The following is an 8,423-nucleotide window of genomic DNA, read 5'->3' on the forward strand; positions in this document are numbered from 1 at the left end:
TACAGGTCGATCTCATCCCTCTTTTTCCAGCTGACTCCATATTTGAGAAAACCCTTGAGACTTGTCATCGCAGGATTACATTTCTATTGCTGGTTTGATAAACGGATGTAACATAGGAAAAATGAGGGTCCTGAATATGATTGATCATAATCTGCATTATCTTCCTCCCTATCTTCTTCTGGTCCATTGTCCACTTCCTCTTCTGAGTCCGTTGTCTTGCTGGATATTGGAACAAATCAGCTCCAGAGCCCCTTCAATGTAATAATGTCGAACCATGGCGTCAGCACACCGAGAATTATGGGTCCTGTCATTTGTAGCACCCTTATAAACCCTTGAAATGCTCAAAAAAGAATTCTGCCACCTGTGAAAATTGCAACAATTGTGTCTGGTTTGTGTCTGCTACTGTCTTGTTCATGTGTACAATTGATTATTCTGAGACACAACTAAAACATTGAAACATTCTGTCATGTGGAAATAACGTTATGACCTTGATTTCAACTCGATTTGCCGCACGGGTCATTTGGACCCGAATACCATCATTTTTTGATTCCATGGAAATGTGAATTTAAAAAAAACATAAAGGTTTCTACAGATGGGCCAATCTATCATAAAATTATAAAATTTCAAGTTAAAAATGTCATTTGGAGTGTTTTTAGTGCATTTTAACACAGTTTTGGGTCATTTTGGCCTGAAGACCACAGCAAGGTTAAATGACCCAAAATTGCATGACTACCTGCACGAATACTTAGCCCATTTAAACCCAGATTTTGTCCAATGTAAATCATGTGTCAACATCAAAACCAGGTGTCATTGTTAGAAATAATACATATATTTTTTAAATGGGTACATCTAGGTGACAAAATATTTTATGATTGGTCACAAGGGTGACCGCCAATCGGATAATATGCTGCAATATCCCTCAAAAGTGAAAGTGACTTGAAAGCTGGGCCATGTCAAGGATGTTCACGCCACAGTACGATCTGTGTTCTTCTGTGCCGATATGTTCAGCATAATGCAAGCAAATGCCCAAATCTCTTATAATGCATAAAGGTTTGGTCACTGCTGAAAACGGGGTATTTTTCACGAGGCAATACTGGAATCTTGCTAGCCTTGTACTTTATGTACCTCCACCTACATCCAAAATATCAACTTTATTGTGTTGTTCATAAAACAGATGAAAAAAAAATTGTGAAAAAGCTTCAGTATTTGCAAAAAAGAACCTCAGCACCTTTTACTTTCAATGCTCAAGTTATCCTTCATGGTCAATACTGCGAGTTTGCTCCTAAATCACGTAAATCAAAATCGTATTGATAAGGGCTGACATTGTTTGAAGTAGATTTAGAGCAGGGGTGCTCATTACGTCGATCGCGATCTATTGGTCGATCGCGGAGGTAGTACTGGTCGATCACAGCGTGACAGTAAAAAAAACATTTGTCAGCCTATCAAACGTCCCGTCACTTGATTGACATCCATTGATTGACATGGGCAACCATTCAGAACTGAATTTTTACCTTTAGGTCGCTGTGCATGCGTAAACAACGGCGTTAAACGCAGCAAAATTTACAAGCTAGTCAGCGAATTACCTTAGATTTTAAGCCCTTGCTAAAACATATGGTGATCAAAATGAGTGAGAAAGTGCGACCAAGTAAGGGGGCAAAACATATTACTTTCATACGGAATGGGAAAATGTGGAGCGCCATTTTGAGACTGTTCATGGAAAATACGACATTGACTTCCCGCCGAAAAGCCAGCTGGACGAACTAAAATCCCAGTTGTCCGGACAGCAGTCATTTTTCACTCAACATACTTCAAAAGCGAAAGCCGCCACCGAAGCATTGTTCCGGGTGAGTCACGCCATCGTTAAAAACAATAAGTCCTTCCAAGACGAGAGAGATGGTAAAAGAAGCATTCGTTGAAGCAGCTTACTCCTTGTTCAGAGACGTTAAAAGTAAGGCAGAGATATTATCTTCAATCAAAGCTCTGCAGCTGTCAAGACATACAGTTACACGGCGCTGTGAACCACGGCTGAGGATTTAACACAGCAAATGTGGAAAGACATCGGAGATTGTGAGTGTTCTCACTGCTGAAGTCCAGGGCTCATGGGCAGTTCTGTAACTTACTCACACAGGAAAAGTACCCCAACATGAGGAAATATGCTACCTCCTTGACTGCATTATTCGGCTCCACTTATTTATGTGAGTCAGTCTTTTCCTACATGAAGATCATTAAGTCCAAATACCGTTCCACCATTGTAACGTCACTTGAGGCTCGAGGGCTGGGCTCGAGTGACGAAAGGAAAGCGGGGAGTGTGGATCCAAAATACACGGCGAGACAGATACTCGTATACAAAAGTCTTTACTGAGGCACGCATGAAAAAAGGACAGCAGGATGAGGTGACTGAGGGAGATCGGTGACAGCTGATCTGACGGCACGGAAGTAACAGGGTGGCTTTCAGAATACTCCGACGGCGCCTGAATGGCGCGATCGGTAGATATAGTCAGAAGGCACAATCAAGGGAATGACAATCAGCTGTGGGGACCCAGGTGCGTGATGATGGGAGGGGCCGTCAGGTCGTCGAAGGTGGTGCCCGCGTCGCGGGTAGCCAACTCGTCCTTGAGGTCGGTGTTCAATCCGCGACGAAACACCCCCCTCAACGCTCGGTCGCCGTAGCCGCTGCCAGCGGCCCGGATGCGGAAGTCGACGGAGTATTCCGCGGCTGAACGGGCCCCTTGGCCCCAGTAGTCTCCCCTCCGCTTCGGACTCCGTCACCGGATGATGGAAAACCCGGCGTAACTCGGCGACGAAGTCCGGGTACGAGGTGCGCAGCTCCGGTCGGGATTCTCGGATGGCCAGCACCCACGTCTCGGCTTCTCCCGTGAGCAGGCTGGTGATGAAGGCTACCTTCGCCTCATCGCTAACGCAGGCGTATGGATGTTGCTCAAACACGAGCGTGCACTGCATTAAAAACTGAGCGCAGCGCCCGGTTTCGCCTGCGTAGCGGGAGGGAAGAGGAAATTGAGGAGCGTGCCTACTCACGGGCGGGGAAGACTTGGCCGTGAGAGCGGAAATGCGTGCCTCAGCCGCCTCGAAGCGTTGAGCCAGCATGGTGGTAATTTGGCTGATTTCCGCGATGGCTCGGGCCAGCTGGCTTGAACGCTCCGCTTGCTCGGTGAGGGCGGCGAGATATCTGTCTTCGCCGGCGGGATCCATAGTTGGTCGGAGTATTATGTCACGTCACTTGAGGCTCGAGGGCTGGGCTCGAGTGACGAAAGGAAAGCGGGGAGTGTGGATCCAAAATACACGGCGAGACAGATACTCGTATACAAAAGTCTTTACTGAGGCACGCATGAAAAAAGGACAGCAGGATGAGGTGACTGAGGGAGATCGGTGACAGCTGATCTGACGGCACGGAAGTAACAGGGTGGCTTTCAGAATACTCCGACGGCGCCTGAATGGCGCGATCGGTAGATATAGTCAGAAGGCACAATCAAGGGAATGACAATCAGCTGTGGGGACCCAGGTGCGTGATGATGGGAGGGGCCGTCTCCCGGGAGCAGCGGAGGAGGTGACAGGAGGGGCGGGGCGCGCCCAGGACGGCGACGAGATGTGACAACCATGAATGATGAACATTTGGAAATGTGCTTGAGGCTGGCTGTAAGCAGCGACTGTCCGGACTATGCATCCCTGGCTGATTCAATTCAGTGCAAGTCATCAAAGTAAACTCAGGTAATTACAAAAAATAGTTATTTATAATGTTATTTATTATGTTATGTATATGTAGTTATTATATGTGTTGTACAATATTGGCTTATTCAGTTATGCAAGGTACATCAACATACATTGTACATACAAAGAATCCTTAAAACATTTGAAAATAATTATGTTTTGCATAATAATAATATATGTTTTGGTGAATCGTTGTGTGGCAGCCAATTGCGGTAACACGCATAAACAAGGTGTAAGTTAACACAAATTCCCAGCGGACAAACCAGCCATTTCCAACGGACCAGATCAGTATAGCACCAGCCGAGTAGCTCCCCGAGTGCGCAAATCCCCGCTTGGATAACCGCTGTCATCCCCTCAGCCTGACAATGGGTAGAAAGTTGAGTATGAAAGAGAGCAATCGTCTAATAATAATAATAATAATAATAATAATAATAATAATAATAATAATAATAATAATAATAATAATAATTAAGCACCTTTCAAAGCTCTCAAGGACACTTTACAATCACAGACAAGCAGAGGTACTATCTTCTTTTCTTTTCGGCTTTTCCCCTCAGGGGTCACCACAGCGAATCAATGTCCTCCATCTGTCCCGGTTTTGTGCATCCTCTTCTCTCACACCAGCTACCTTCATGTCCTCCTTGTCCACATCCATAAACCTGCAAGAGGTTTATGGATGGTTCTCAAGGTTCACCATCCTTCTCCCGATATAGTCACTCTCTCTCCTCTGGACATGTCCAAGCCATCTCAGTCTGGCCTCTCTGACTTTGTCTCCAAAGCCTCTAACTCTAATATGAGTTGTCCCTCTAATGTACTCCTTCCTGATCCTATCCAACCTGGTCACTCCCAAAGAAAACCTCAACATCTTCAGCTCTGCTACCTCCAGCTCTGCTTCCTGTCTTTTGTCCTGTCTCCAGTCAAAACATCATGGCTGGTCTCACCACTGTTTTATACACTTTTCCTTTCATCCTAGCTGAAACCCTTCTATCACACATCACACCTGACATTTTTCTCTAGTCGCTCCAGCCTGCCTGGACAGGCTTCTTCACCTCTTTTCCACACTCTCCATTGCTCTGGACAGTTGACCCCAAGTACATAAAATCCTCCACCTTCTTTATCTCTTCTCCCTGTAGCATCACTCTTGCACTTGGATCCCTCTCATTCACACACATATATTCCGTCTTGCTGCGACTGATCTTCATTGCTCTCCTTTCCAGGGCATATCTCCACATCTCTCATTTCTCCGCCACCTCCTTCCCGTTCTCGCTACAGATCACAATGTCATCTGCAAACATCATGGTCCAAGAATATTTTTGTCTAACATCGTCTGTCAGGCTGTCCATCACCATAGCAAACAAGGAGGGGCTCAGAGCTGAACCCTGGTGGAGTCCCACCTCCACCTTGAATTCCTCAGTCACACCGACAGCATACCTCACAACTGTCTTACAGTCATGATACATGTCTTGTATCGCTCTGACAGACTTTTCCGTCACTCCAGACTTCCTCATGCAATGTCACAGCTCTTCTCTGGGCACCCTGTCATACGCTTTCTCCAGATCTACAAAGACACAATGCAATTCCTTCTGACCTTCTCTGTACTTCTCTATCAAATTCTGAAAGCAACACTGCATCTGTCGTACTCTTTTTTGGCATGAAGCCATACTGCTGCTCACAAATGTTCACTTCTGCTCTTAGTCTCGCTTCAACTACTCTTTCCCAGAGTTTCATTGTATGGCTCATCAACTTTTTTCCTTTGTAGTTAGTATAACTCTGCACATCTCATTTGTTCTTAAAAATGGGCACGAGTTCACTTCGTCTCCATTCTTCAGGCATCTGTTCACCATCTAAGATCTTGTTGAATAACCCAGTCAAGAACACCACCACCACCTCCCCAAGACACTTCCATACCTGGATTGGTAAATCGTCAGGCCCGAGTGCCTTTGCCCCTTTCATCCTCTTCAGCGCCCTCCTCACTTCATCCTTGCTAATGCTTGCAACGTCTTGGTCCACAACAGTCACGTCTTCTACTCTTTGTTCCTTCTCATTTTCCTCATTCATCAATTCTTCAAAGTACTCTTTCCATCTTGCCATCACACTACTGATACCTGTTAATACATTGCCATCTCTATCCTTAATCACCCGAACCTGCTGCAGGTCCTTACCATCTTTGTCTCTCTGTCTCGCCAGGCTGTAAAGATCAGTCTCGCCTTCCTTGCTGTCCAGCCGAGCATACAAGTCATCATAGGCCTCTTGTTTGGCCGTTGCCACCTTTACTTTAACCGTGCGCTGCATCTCCTTGTACTGCTCTCTACTCTCGTCCGTCCTCTCAGTGTCCCACTTCTTCTTTGCGAACCTCTTCCTCTGTATACACTCCTGCACCTCCCCATTCCACCACCAAGTCTCCTTATCTACCTTTCTCCCACTCGATACACTAAGTACTTTCCGACCTGTGTCTCTTATTATGTTCGCTTTAGTTTGCTAGTCACCTGGATGGACCTTTTGCACACCCAGTGCTTGTCTTACCTCATTCCTAAATGTTATGCAACACTCTTCCTTTTTCAACTTCCACCATTTTGTCCTCACTTCAGCCTTTGGTTTCTTCATCTTCCTCACTGCCAGCGTCAAACTACACACCACCAACCTATGCTGTCTGGCTACACTCTCACCAACGACTACTTTGCATTCACTGATTTCCTTTAGAATGCGCCGTTGACACAAAATGTCGTCTACCTGTGTACTTCTGCCTGCACTCTTATAGGTCACCCTATGTTCCTGTCTCTTCTGAAAGAAAGTATTCACAATAGCCATTTCCATTCTCTTAGCAAAGTCAACCACCATCTGTCCTTCAGCGTTCCTCATCTGGAGTCCAAACCTGCCCATCACCTCCTCATCATCTTTGTTTCCTGCCCCAACATGTCCATTGAAGTCTCCACCAATTACAACCCTCTCACTTCTCTGGATATTCTGTATGACTTCATCAAAGTCCAACCAAAATTTCTCCTTCTCCGCCAGCTCACATCCTACCTGTGGGGCATTCCCACAAACAACATTGAACATCACCCCTTCAATTTCGAGCTTCAGACTCATCATTCTATTTGATACTCTTTTTACTTCTAAGACATTCTCCTCTTTTAAGACTCCATTTATCTTTCTGTCTTCACAATGGTAGAACATCTTAAACCCTGACCTAATGCTTCTAGCCTTGCTCCCTTTCCACCTGGTCTCCTGGACACACAGTATGTCTACCTTCCTCCTCTGCATCATGTCAACCAGCTGTCTACCTTTACCTGTCATTGTTCCTACATTCAAAGTTCCTACTCTTAGTTCTATACTCTTGGCGTTCCATTTCTCTATTTTCCTCCAGGAACACAACCCTCCTCTCCTTCTTTGACCAACAGACGTCTATTTTCCACTGGCACCCTGAAGGTCAACAGTACCAATGGCGGCCGTTGTTAACCCAGGCCTCGACCGATCCGGTATGGGATTCAGAGGTTTCATTCGCATATTTATTTGGCAACATTTTTTACGTCGGATGCCCTTCCTGACACAACCCTCTGTATTTATCCGGGCTTGGGACCGACACAATAAGACACTGGCTTGTGCCCCCTGGTGGCTACATTACAAGCATAGATACTATAATAAATAAAATACAACCACAAGCAGAATGCAATATATAAAATACAATTATAAATAGAAACAAGAGAGAGAGCTACACAGAAAATTAAATTTTAAATAGGTGGCTTTTGAGAGGGGACTTGAAGGTGGGAAGAGAATTGATGTTACGAATGTTGGGAGGAAGTGAGTTCCAAAGTTTGAGGGCAGAGCAGCTGAAGGCTCTGTCACCCATCGTGCTGAGACGGGCAGGCTTAATAGTGGAGCAAACCTATCGGACAAACATTCAGCTGCTGCAATAAGGAGCTAACTGGAGTTCGCAATGGATAACCGCTGTCATTCATACGTAAGTTCATCACTCTTCATCTTGAAAGTTTAAACAAAGTTTTGCATGCAAAACTATTAAACTTTCTATGGCTCTGTGGGGGCTTCAGCCATCCACTATGAAATTGTCTGCTGGTCAGGCAGCATCACCACCCGGGACAGGACAAGACTGGAGCGCCTTGTCAAGAGGGCCAGTTCTGTCCTGGGCTGCTCGCTGGACTCTCTGGAGGAGGTGGGCAACAGATGGACGCTAAACTAAAAGCTATGACGGACAGCCCCTCCCACCCCCTCCTTCCCACCCTGACAGCACTGGGTAGCTCCTTCAGCCAGAGACTATTACACCCGCGCTGCAAGAAGGAGAGGTACCACCGCTCGTTCCTACCGACTGCTGTCAGGCTTTGCAATTCTCAATGATCACATGTGAAAAAAAACAACTGGACACTTGTAAATATCGGTTGATGCAATACAGCTACATATATCAATATGCCTTTCTTGATACTTGCACTATGTACAGTGCTTTTATGAAACAGTTTTGCACATTTACATTTGCACAGTATACAGTTGACACTTTATTTTGTAATGGTATATCTTGTTTTCTATCCTTTCACCCCCCCTCACCCCATCCCCTTTCAAATTGCTGCTGTGGACTGCAAATTTCCTCATTGTGGGACGAATAAAGGATTTCTGATTCTGATTCTGATTAAACAATCTGCATTGATGTTGACATTTTGTAGCTTATTATAGCTTCATATATATGCTTC

The sequence above is a fragment of the Hippocampus bargibanti genome, linkage group LG04 (genome assembly GCF_051943395.1).
Source record: "Hippocampus bargibanti isolate YZ-2025 linkage group LG04, ASM5194339v1, whole genome shotgun sequence".
In the NCBI taxonomy this organism is placed as follows: Eukaryota; Metazoa; Chordata; class Actinopteri; order Syngnathiformes; family Syngnathidae; genus Hippocampus; species Hippocampus bargibanti.